General features: G+C 41.2%; 1 protein-coding gene across 5 annotated transcripts in view; it reads right to left on the reverse strand.

Moving 5' to 3' along the window:
* Positions 1-12,035, reverse strand: part of PAG1 (phosphoprotein membrane anchor with glycosphingolipid microdomains 1) — a 153,419-nt gene that overhangs the window by 113,827 nt on the left and 27,557 nt on the right. For 3 of the 5 annotated variants that reach the window (XM_039524622.1, XM_039524621.1, XM_039524617.1), the window contains exons 1-2: positions 8,969-9,119; positions 7,580-7,634 (exon numbers count right to left, since the gene is read on the reverse strand). The gene's annotated coding sequence lies outside the window, so the exon portion shown is untranslated. Of the gene's footprint in view, positions 1-7,579; positions 7,635-8,968; positions 9,120-12,035 lie in introns of those variants that run through there. The other 2 variants (XM_039524618.1, XM_039524616.1) reach the window with 1 other exon arrangement.

A 12,035-nucleotide genomic window follows, 5' to 3' on the forward strand; every position in this document is an offset into this window, starting at 1 on the left:
CTTTTGCATGACAGCAGAGATGGTTATCAGCCATACTGCACCATCTACCAATCCATAAATTGATAATAAGATGGGCATGGCTACCAATCCTTTTGTACTGTTCCATTTGCTGCTGTCATAAGTGCCCCTGGCTGCTCTTAGCCAGGGGCGCAAAAGCCAAAATTGGGAATGACTCCCTGAGTCAATCCCTCCTTTTTGGTATCTAAAAATAGAATCAGTCCTGCCTAGAATATGGGCAAGTGTACTAGAGAACCACTGTATCAGAGAACCAGAGAGCACAGCTGCTCTGTGTCAGATCCTGCAGAAATTATGAGCTGTATGCTATTCACAGGGGGTGCTCCTGCAACAACCCCACCTGTTCATTTCATTCTTCCCCCAGCCTTCATGGGCTACCGTAGCATTGTCCCCCCACTTGTGTGATGAAGTAATAAAGAATGCAGGAATAAGACACAGTGACTTGTTAGTGAAGGCAGCCTCCAGCTGCTATGATAGTCCAGACAGGACAGTAAGGAGTGTGTAGGAGAGGAGCCCAGCATACCTCTGCTAGTTCAGGGGCACTTGAATCTTTTCTTTACACATGAAGGGTGGGGGCTGATGGAGCTCAGCCCCCTGTTGCTATGACGATGATGGATATCAGCCATACTGCACCATCTACCAGGAAAAATTAGGACCAGGCGCCCTTGATCGACCTGACCGATGCTAGTACGCATGGTTACCAGTCCTTTTGCACTGCCCCATGTGCCAATAGGCTGATGATGACGATGGGTATCAATCTTATTGCACCATCAGCCACCCATGGCGGGGGGGGGAGCAAGGATGTTGGTGTTGAGTGCTGCACCATCGCGTCTATCTGCAGCATTCAGTAAAGATAGGGTGACATGTAAAACAGTCAAGAGAGGATTGTTTTCCCTTTCACTTCTGGGGGTGGGTGGGGGGGTGCGTAAATTGCCTAGCTATGCCCTGACCCACCGCGGACACTGTTTTTGACCCTAGAAGCATTTGGAGCTCAGCCAAGAATGCAAATGCTTTTCAGAGACTGCAGGAACTGTGGGATAGCTTGAGTCCTCCAGTCCATGAGCGTCCATTTGATTCTTTGGCTTTCCGTTACGCTTGTCACGCTGCAGTGCGCTGAGTCCCTGCTATGGCGTCTGTCTGGAGATTTTTTAAAAAGGATTCTGAATTTCATCTTCTGTAACGGAGCGTTGATAGAACGGATTTGCCTGCCCTTACAGCGATCACATCCGCATGGTCCGTGCTGGAGCTCTTTCTTTATTTTGATTTCTGACTGCATCGCCACCCGTGCTGATCGGAGCTCCAGGCTGGGCAAACAGGAAATATTCAAAAGTTCGCGGGGCTTTTCCTGTCTACCTGACCACTGCATCCGAGTTCAGATTGCGGTCCAGAGCGGTCACTGCTGCACTGTGGGATAGCTCCCGGAGACCAATACCGTCGATCAGCGTCCACACTAACCCTAATCCGATATGTTAATACCGATACTAGCGTTACTCCTCTCGTTAGGGAGGAGTACAGAAACCGGTTTAAAGAGCCATTAAAATCGATATATGGTGCCTCCTAGTGTGGACGGTTGTGGTGTTAAATCGGTTTTACGCTCCTAAAACCGATTTAAACGCCTAGTGTAGACCAGGCTTTAGAAATTGGAGATGTCCTAGCTTAGATTTCCATCAACCCAGACTGCTACCAACCCCACCATCCACCCTGGCTTGAAAACTAACATTGAAAATTGGAATAAAGATGAACTGTAGGCTTTTAGTTTTAATAAAAACTATTATTTAAATTTCCCTTTCCACACTGAATGATTGCACAAGCATGTGCTCAGAATTAAGAGGCTGCTCTATGACATCAGCATATCGATTTCTGGGGGTTCACGCAAAGCTTTTCACATTGTTTCTGGACTACAGATTTACACCCCTGTAACTGCCTGTCAGACATCATTTCTGCTTTATGAATAAATAATACTATGCCCAAGGGAAACATTTGAAATAAGAAAAAAATCAATATATGTCTAGCACATGTTAGGCAGTCATTCAGCTGAAGTCTGTCTCAAATACATGGGGCAATTTTAACAACAAAACAAAAGCATTCTAATATGTAAGGAGGGCTGTTAAGAAGACTACCATTTTTCCACTGTTCATCCTATTACAAGAGAAACAATATTCTCCTTTTAAAATGTGAATAGATACACTGATTGCAAAGTATTCAGTGATTACCATCTACAGATTTCTAATGTTATATTCACATTTCAAAGAAAGTGGTAGCAAACCGTCTCTCACTTTGCTACTCTTGGATTTGTTTCAATGCACATCTGTGTAATAAAGATGACTATTATTACAATTGACTTAGTTTTTATTTTAAAGCTATCAGCTTATTCTAAAATTGCCTTTTTTTTCCTGAGACAGGCCTGGGATCAAAGGTGAAACAAAAGCAGGGTAAATTAATCATTCATGCAGTCTGGTAATCACCTTAGGCATTCTTGCAATGTAAGCCTATTTTCACAGTCACCACAATTGTTGTGGTTCTGACATGTACCGTAGCAGCTCTGTGATTGCAAATCCACACCAGAAATACTTGGATCCCTCTACTTTATGATATACTAAAATAAAATTATGATATATGTGACCTCAGATTTTGTTGTAATTTGTTTCTTTAATATTTTCTATATTATATATATAGCACGCAATTGGGAATGAAAGGGTGGATCTTTAGTTAACTGCTCCAAGGAAGAAAAAAATTCTCTTTGAATCACAAAAGGTTATTCACTCTGCCTTATCAAACATGGACCTGGCCACAGTGATCTCTGTCTTCATCAGAGACCCTAGAAATCTGTTTGCCATGGAAAAACACAGAATTTGCATTTTTTAGAGAGAATCTTTAGTTTTTAAATTTTGTGAAAAAATAAAAACATATACAGTAGAACTCTGTTTATCCGACCCTTCGTTATCCGGCTCTCCGGATTAATCGAACCACCAGCACACACACAGGAATATGGGAAATTGACACTTCAGTCTTAGGTCTTAATCAGTCTTGATTATCTGATCTGGCCCCAGTCCCAATTAGATCGGATAAACAGGGTTCCATTGTATATCAATAAAACATTGTGTTCAGCTGATACCTCTATTGTGGCTAGGGAAACAAAAGTTCAGTGTTTCATTTTAATTGCAGAAAGACACAGATTTTGGTGGATTTTTATTCAGAGAATTTTGGGGGCTTTATCACAGAAAATTAGGATCCCATGTCTTTGCGAATTCCAGGCTTAACTACAGCATCTCATTCATTACACCTGGGTATAAGCACTTTGACATGAGAAAAGCATCTACTAATCCAGAATGTAGTGGCCAGCCTTCACAGCAAAACATCACCCCACTTCTCTGTTCACAGTGCTGGCTCCCCAAATAACAGCATCTCTATTTCAAAGTCTCAGTGTTAAGCCTCTTCATGGAAGTGCCAACAATAGGATAGAAATTGCCTCTCCTCAATGACAACTTTTTTCCCTGGCAATTGCACTTCTCAGGAACAATAAAAATGCCAACTTCAAGTGTGAAACTCATGAGAGCAGGAGGCAGGGCCTTCTTAGCTACAGGGCCCAAGCTATGGACCTCATTACCAGAGGAAAGAGGAGTGACCATAATTTTTTCAGCGTCAGAGCAAAGAGTAAAACCCACATCTTCAGTTTAGTGTTCCCACTGCTGCAACTCAAAACAGTGCAGAAGTTAAAAGGAGAAGGGGAAAGAGGTGGAGGCAAAAAGGAAGACTATTATTATCTAAGAGCTGTCTTCAAAATCACTGATCAGGGGTGGATTTTGGAGCCAGAGCTCCACAACTCAAGCAGCTTTGTTTTCTCCTCTCAGGCAGATCCCTTACTCCTCTTCCCTCGCAGTGCTCTCATGCGGGGTTCAGTAGAGCTCCATCTTGTCCTCCCTCCTGTTCAATATGAACGTGGAAGTGTCAGTGAGGAAGCATGGGCTGCATGGCCTTCAGTATACTGATGATAACAGGTGCTGGAACTAGGGATGCGGGGGGCGCTGCAGCACACCCCTCCCCCGGCTTGAAGTGGCTTCCATCATATACTGGGTTTACAGTTTGATTCAATGGCTCTCAGCACCCCCACTATAAAAATTGCTCCAGCACCCCTGATGATGACATAAGCTTTATGTTTTTATGATCTCTTCTGATTATACAAGTTGCAGCTGAACAACTTTCTCAGTGTCTGGTTAAGACTGGGGCATACCTGGTTGATACTTCAATCCAAATAAAACAGAGGGGATACTGGTGGGTTAGAGGAAGGAACCAGAGGATATGGCGAGCCTATACCTGTGGAAGGATGTTAGGGTGTAGGCCACTGTAGGGAGAGCCAGGAGTGTTTTGTGACTCATGCTGGAAGCCAGACCTGGTGGAGCTGATTAGCTCCAATCTACGGTATAAAAGTGATTTTTTGAGGAAAGTGAAGTACCTAAGGGCAGGGACTAGTGGTCTTGCAGGGAGAAACCATGAGAACAAGCCAAGCTCAGGAGAAAACTTATGCTGAAGTTTGTGTTCCATTATTTATGTTAAAGATAGAACCAAACCTCAGGAAGGGGGTAAGGACTTGAATATACATGCAAGTTATTCCAGATTAAGGTAGGGCGTGAATTTAAAGCAGAAGAGCTATCCCTGAATAACTTCATGTATAGAGAAACTCTCAATTTTGAACACTAAACCGTCGTGTGTGCAGGCACTCATGCTGTTTTGAGACAGCAGTGTGAGGGCTCTGCCTCTTCCCACTGCCTGTCTGATTGAGAGTGTTTGTCCACCAGTTGTTCACATCTTGGAGCCTGATTAGATTTCCAGGTACTGAAGAATGATCAGGTTTCAGCAGCAACCAGACTGGCTCTCTTATATTTGCATCTGGCTAGCAGATTAAGATTTTCTCTGTCAGAAGTGAACTTCACATGCTGAACTTCATTAATACTTGCAGAGTGGCAAACAACCAGCATGTTACACCAATGCTTCATGGTCCATGCTAGCTATCTGAGTTTATGGGTGGGGGCTAGGTGCTGTTTCTAAGAAGAAATAGCCTGGCACATGCCTATTTGAGAGATTGCATTTCCCCCAGTGTCACAGTTGCTCTATATAGCAAAGAACTACTATCTCTTTGCTCACAACACAGTAATTCTGTATCCCAAAATTGTATCAGCCTTTAAGATGAGCAGAGGCAACTGAGGTGGAGTGGTCTTGGTGTAAGAGAGGAAGCTTCTTGCAGCGTTCTCTCTATAATCTTATATATAACTAACATTTTAATCTTGAGGATGAATTTATGCCAAAACATGCAAATGTGAACATGCACTATCACCCCCAAAGTACATATACTATTACAGTTTTCAGCATGAGTAGCAATAGATTTATCAGTCGTCTAAATCAGCAGATCTTTACTCAGATCCCAGCTGACTTCAGTGAAGTTTGCCTGAGTAAGGACTCAGTAAAAATTGTGCAAGGCTCTCAGGATTTAGCACATGTAGTGAAGCATGTCCCAACAACAGAATTTTATCCTAATATTGTGCAGCTCAGTAATACAGCAAGAATTAAAAAGCATTAACTCACTGAATATGAAATTTATACTAAAACAAAAAATGCTGTTTTAATACACTGTATATTGCTAGAGAGGAGGGGAAATAGGTGGCTATCTTCTGAACTGTGAAATCTCATTTGGACAAGCTTGGGGGGAAAAGATCAAGCTTCTTGATTCCATGCAAAAACTGCAGTTCCTGCTGCTAAACACATTTTTCTAGGAAAAAGTCAAAATACTCTCCTGAACAAAGAGACATCTACTGTCAAGTATTGTAGCGCCCTGACTCTCTTGCTTGAATTAACAAAAGGAAGATTGTTTTCCATCATACCAGCTTCAGTTGTTTAGTGACTATGGGTTCACAAAGGGCAGCTCAGTGCACACTTGAAATACTATGCCAAGATCCTAAAAAGGCACAGTTTGTCTTGAAGGGAGGGGAACTGAATCCCATCAAGGAAAAGCTGAATTAAAGGGTGAAACCCCATTTTGTAAGAGTTCTCTTGTGTATAGTATGTGAAAATTGCTACCAGATGTCTCCCTTCCTTTCCCTTCTGTTTTGGAGATCCTGTTAAGACAGCCTAATTAGACAATCAAATAGAAGGATAAGGGGCAACTTTCAGGCCTTGCTAATGGTTATATGCACATTGGCAAAATATATTTCTGTGACATTTTCAATTAATAATTGTGTCTGAACATTATGAGATTGATGCTGATAGAAACTGGAAATTCCTTTTTTAAACCCCAAGCTAGACAGGCAGCTGCAGGGAAAATTTCCTCATTCTGCCTTTCCCGTGACCTCAACCCTAACATGACAGGATCCCACTATCTAGAGGTGAGGTATAGTTCAGCCTACACACCAGCAGCTCTTCTATACAGAGGCCACAAACTCTTAGTTGCATTAAATGATGTATGATAGTTTGGTGATGTAATCTCTTTTCTGTTGTGAACTGCACTGAGACGTGCAAATACGTCCCACTTAGATTGTGGTCCCAGAACTGAAAGACAGTGTTTTATCCAATAAGTTACACAGCTTCATCCCACTTTATTCTTTTGCCATTTTGCACAATCAGTGTATATCACACTATTGAATCTCCCTCAACTATATATTTCAGTCTCTATTAATCACACTAAATAAAGGGAAAACTCACTAGTTCTACATCTGGATAGGAAAGATCTGGCCAAAGTAATGTGACTCAATGTCCAGAGAGTAGAAACCATCATATTAATAAGCTAATTGCCCAAAGGGGTAACTAAAGGAAAGCACATTTTCTTTTTAGTCTAGTATAGAAAACTTGGCTAAATGAGGATATTAGCTCTTCTTTAGTTACTACAGGAAGTACGTGCCTGCAGGAGTCTAGAGACAATCTACTGGGCTGTCTGGTGAAGAGAGACCTGTCCTATTAGTAGTTTTCTGTGATGTGGTTTCTGCTCTGTTCTACTATTTGTGGTAAGCTAAAAGCTCTCTTTTAGTTCCTGATTTTTTTTTCTTTTATAGATCTGATTTTGCACCTTAAAGATTGACAGCTTTCTTCAAACAGGGACAGAAAATTCAATGAATTTTTGGCCATGCACACATCATGATCTTTTCCTCTCATATCAGATTAGTGTCGGGGCTGAAAGTAGGAGTTTGAGCCATGACAGAATCAAATACTGCCATCATGACTGAAAAACAGAACTCCAAAGGCACATGTGATATGAAACAGATCTATATAAAAGACAACTTTACACACATTATATATATATATTAAAAAAACCACACACACACACAACCGACCACATTTGCAAAACATATCACAAATCTTTTTTTAATGCTGATGTAATTTTGAGTTTTTACGTAGCATATCCAGGATTATTAAGCCATAAGTAACAACTTCCATAAAAGCTGCATGTAATGGTATTATCCGGTTTAATTGGTCAGAACTGGTACCTCCATAAATTACAGGTGTCTGTACATAAGACTGAACTAAACCCAACCTGACCTCCAGAGCAAACAAAAAAAGCAGTTATATAAATAATTACCTGCAGTCTCTGTAAGGTCGGATGTTCAAGTGATCTATACCATTGATGGATGCTCCTGGCCAAAAAAAAGAGAAGGAAAAGCTCACGATTCTAAACATGTGAATCCAGTTAATGATAGAACAGTGGGTGAGGGAACAAAATAGATAGTTATTTTCCAATTTTAAGGGAGACTCTTTAGAGTACAAATATTTTTAGACAACATATTTCCTAATTTATTATTAGCAGCACCTTGCAGTATTAAAGAATTTAAAAGCTAATTCACTAAGTTTGCTATTTATATTTTTCACTTATTTTTTGCATTTTATAGCTTGGGTAAAGAAATGAGACTAGCTTTTTTATTCTCTCTCTCCTGCACTGAAAAAAAGTTATATGGATCCTGCAGGTACAGTTAGAATAGTTTACTACCATGCAACCACATTGTCTTCAAACTATGCTTCAATGACACTTGTATAAGTCCACTACCCTCATGGGGTTTGCACAGGATAAACAATTAGACTTAGTAAGCACTTATGTTAATTATGCACCTAAAGGAATAGAATCCAAGACTTTGTCTACATGAGAAAATTTAACCAAATCGGTTTTAAAACTGATTTCGCTACATCAGTGCGGCCTCTTGTGTCAGTGTTTATTTAGCTTTAGAAGTGCCTAGTAAGGATTAGCTTAAATTGTAAGGAATTGACTTCTTACGTCAATATAAAGCAATCTTAAACCAAAATAAGAGTATCCACACCAGGCACTTGCACTGCTTTAAATAAATCAGTTTCTAAACTAGTTTAGTTAAATTGGCATAGAGAAGGCCTTATCCTTGCTGGGTTTTCAGAACTATTAACAGTATTTATAAATAAATTTTTAATATTAAAATAAGCAGAAATGACTCTGAATACACAAAAAACTAGATTTCCACAACGTGCCATTTTTACACAGGCAATTTTCAGAGAGATAAAGATTAAAACAGCCTAAGCTTTCAGGGACAATGACAGATGATCATTTTTTCAGGCTTTAAGAGGATATGCTCATACAGTATTTTTCCCCTGACACAAATTATGGCTAATGTTAATGTGTATTACAAGTCAAATTTTTCACACACAAAGGTGAGAATATTCTCAGAATGTATTATTCAGCTCTATTTGCTAGTCCAGGTATCTCCATTATTGAAGAATTCTTCTAAAAATACCCCAATACAAACATACTACACAGTTGTTGCTTAGCTACATTCTCAATTACTACAAAGCTGGTCTTCCACATTCACTGTCAAGGTCAAAGCAATTGTTTTTCACTTCAACTTTAAAATTATCCTGTTTATGAAAAGAAGTTACCCCTGTTCTACTTTTTAACACACAGTATATAACATTTAGCAATGGGGAAACTGGTCAGCAGCCTTATATTTACCTGAAATTTCTCTCCTAACAGACTAATTCTTTGGAGAAGATAAAATACCAAAGACAGCTAACATGGTTTTAAATGTTACATCTTTACTGCTTTAATAAGCTCTGTTTAGTTTAACTACACCCGTCAACATGATATCCAAGTGCCTCACAAAGTTGTATTTATTTTAATGACTGGTTTACTGTAACAGGGTGGCCCTTTAAGAGCCAGAGGGCCTGGGCAAGCCAGCCCTGTTTGATTATCAGACGCAGCTGATTCCTATTAAAAAAAAGCTGAGAGAGCTCAGTCAAAGGGGATTTGTAGGAGGGAGGCTAACACTTATCTCTGAACCTGGAGCAGAGTGAGGTGCAGATAAAAGGCCTCTGGGCCCTGCAGCCTGTGTTGGCCAGTGGAATAGCTTTGCTGTGTTACTTTGTGAGGTTTTTGTTTGAATTAAGAAACTGTGCCCTGAGGGAAGGGCTTGCAAGATCCTTGTGTGTGGAATTAGTGCTTCCTGGAGAAACTGGTCAGTGGCCTTATATTTACCAACAGACCTGAAATTTCTCTTTTCTCTTTCCAAGAGCAGAACAAACAATGAGGAACTGCATTAGTCTTGTATTTATTATTCTCTGGTGCAGCCCCAAGAGCAGATAAAATACTTTTTAAAAAGAATCATCTCTAATGAGTGCAATGGAAAAGGTAAAGCAAAGAGGTGAGTTTTGGACGATACCCTAAATGTGCTCTGGTTCTGCAGGAAGGTGCTCCACTGACAGGGGGTATCTCCACCTCTTACTAGTCTAGCCCTGTCTGCTGAATATTTTATTGCCCCTGAAGAATGCATTTGTAATTAATTTATAAATAATAAAATGAGCATTGGTAATATACCAAAGGCAAAGTAAGCAATTATAAAGCATCATTGCCTGTGCTGTTCCTGCAGTACAGCTACAACAATTAATCAAGTAGAAATTCTGTCAGTTACAAAATCAAATTGAATGTTATAATCTCAGGCGCCTGTGACTAACAAAAATAAATAAATCTAGGCAGGTCAGAAAGAGAGCCAAAATATTGAAACCCAACGCAGAAATTCAATAGAATATACCAATCACATACATAGTTTCACATAGGAAACATATCGTTAATATCACTTGAAAAGAAACGGAGATTACACAACCCATAGTTATTTATGAAACAAAACAAATCGTTTGAGTAATATTGGCATAAAACTAAGAAAATAGTAAACAAGTGCTGGAGATCTTCATTTTTATTTCTGATGCATAATGTAGCTCCATTGACCTCTGGTTTCCTAGTAACAGGTTCTTGAGGTATGACATTTATAACCACAAATACTGCAATGTCAACTGTCATGTATTGTTCCTGTTTCACAATGAATCTGGGATATGTCTCAAGATAGTGAAGCAACACGAGAGAGATTACCTACAGCTCCTGTATCATTACAATCTCTGAGGTTTTTGGTTTTTTAATCCAACACTAAGGGATTCTGTGGGGTCCCAGTGAAGGGGGCGGTGGTGACATGGCATGGAAGGTGCCCTCAGAAGATCCACTGCAGGTGAATCATGGGTGTGCAGGAACTCATCCCAAATTTTGAGAAATTCAAAGCTGTGCTCCTGTAGGAGGAATACTGGATTTCCAAACAACGTGCACTCCCTGCCTGTATGCATGCAGGTTAGAATCCAGCCCAAGGGGCTCACTGGGCATGTGAATACATTAGGTAGGGTTTTACAGGCTCTCTCAAATGGATATGATGTGGACATTTAAGAAATGCAGTGCTGGAAATGTAAGTACATTGATGCCTAAAACTATACAAGTTCTGGGTCAGAAGGTGGCTGCTTCATAAATGAAAAAGCATTATGGGCCAAATTGTGACCTTTAGTACCGGCCACCCAAGCAACAAGGGGCATAAGGCTCCTCCTTGCTCCCCTGCATGGGCTGTCCACATTGTCACAGAGTGGGAGCAGAGCAGCCTCTGCAGGCCACTACTCATCTAATCATTTGGGTGGGAGATGGGTGGACCCTCCTCCTCTCCAACAGTGGGTTGACCCACACAGGTGAACTAGTACAGAGCAACTGTAACACCAAAAGACCCTGGTCGGCATCAGCCAGGATCAAATCTTGGACCAGTGGAGCTTAATGCACAAGCATCTACTGCGTGAGCTAAAAGGCACACGTCTCTCAGCCAAGGCTATAGCAGGCTCATCAATCTTTAGCTGGTGTAGCGGCCGTGGGAGAGGGACAGAGTGCCACACCAACCAGGCATGGGTTACACTAGCACCAAGTAAAGGATTGGCACTGATTACTTCCCCGTACCTCTCTCCTGGAGCAAGGGGAAAGCAGCCCTCATTATGCAGGGCTTGTGGTAATACCATAATCCAGTCCTGCACTATTGGTACTTCAGCAAGCTATCACTTAGTTTCTAGGGTGTACAACATTATGGGACAGAAAAAAATTGAGTGACCTCGTGTGGGTCCAGGACTAAGGGGAGTCAGAGGTAAACAGCCAGCTATAAAGAAGTACTTCTCCAGTCTAGCCCAATGATGATGGATCTCCAAGAGTGCTGGACAGAGGCAGTACCATGACTCTATACTCCTCTGTCGTGTACCAGCTGAGCTGATGCAGGGGGTAGCACATCCTGCAGCCTAGAAAAAGTATAGCAAGTTTCCACTATTCCCAGAACACCACAGAAATTCTGCCTGAACCAGGACTCCCAACTGCTGCATAGCCTTTCCTCAGTCTTCCCCAGTGCAAGCAGGATCTTAAAGTCACAATTCAATAGATAACACAGATACAAATCTATGGTTCAAATGTTGCCTTCAGATACTTTCACACAACTCTCACTGAGGACAAGAGTTGGGTGCAATTATCTGAGGCTGAATTAGTTCATTACGCATGAATCTGACTACATTAGATTGTCATTCTAAGCCCAAGAGAAGCTCAGCATCAACCCCCGAGAAACGGAGAAGGGTTTAGATCAGGGGCAGGCAAACTACGGCACGGGCTGCATCCAGCCCGTCAGACTTTTAATCCAGCCCTCGAGCTCCCGCCGGGGAGTGGGGTTGCGGGCTTGCCTCGCTCT

This window comes from Mauremys reevesii, linkage group 2 (assembly GCF_016161935.1).
Source record: "Mauremys reevesii isolate NIE-2019 linkage group 2, ASM1616193v1, whole genome shotgun sequence".
Lineage (NCBI taxonomy): Eukaryota > Metazoa > Chordata > Testudines > Geoemydidae > Mauremys > Mauremys reevesii.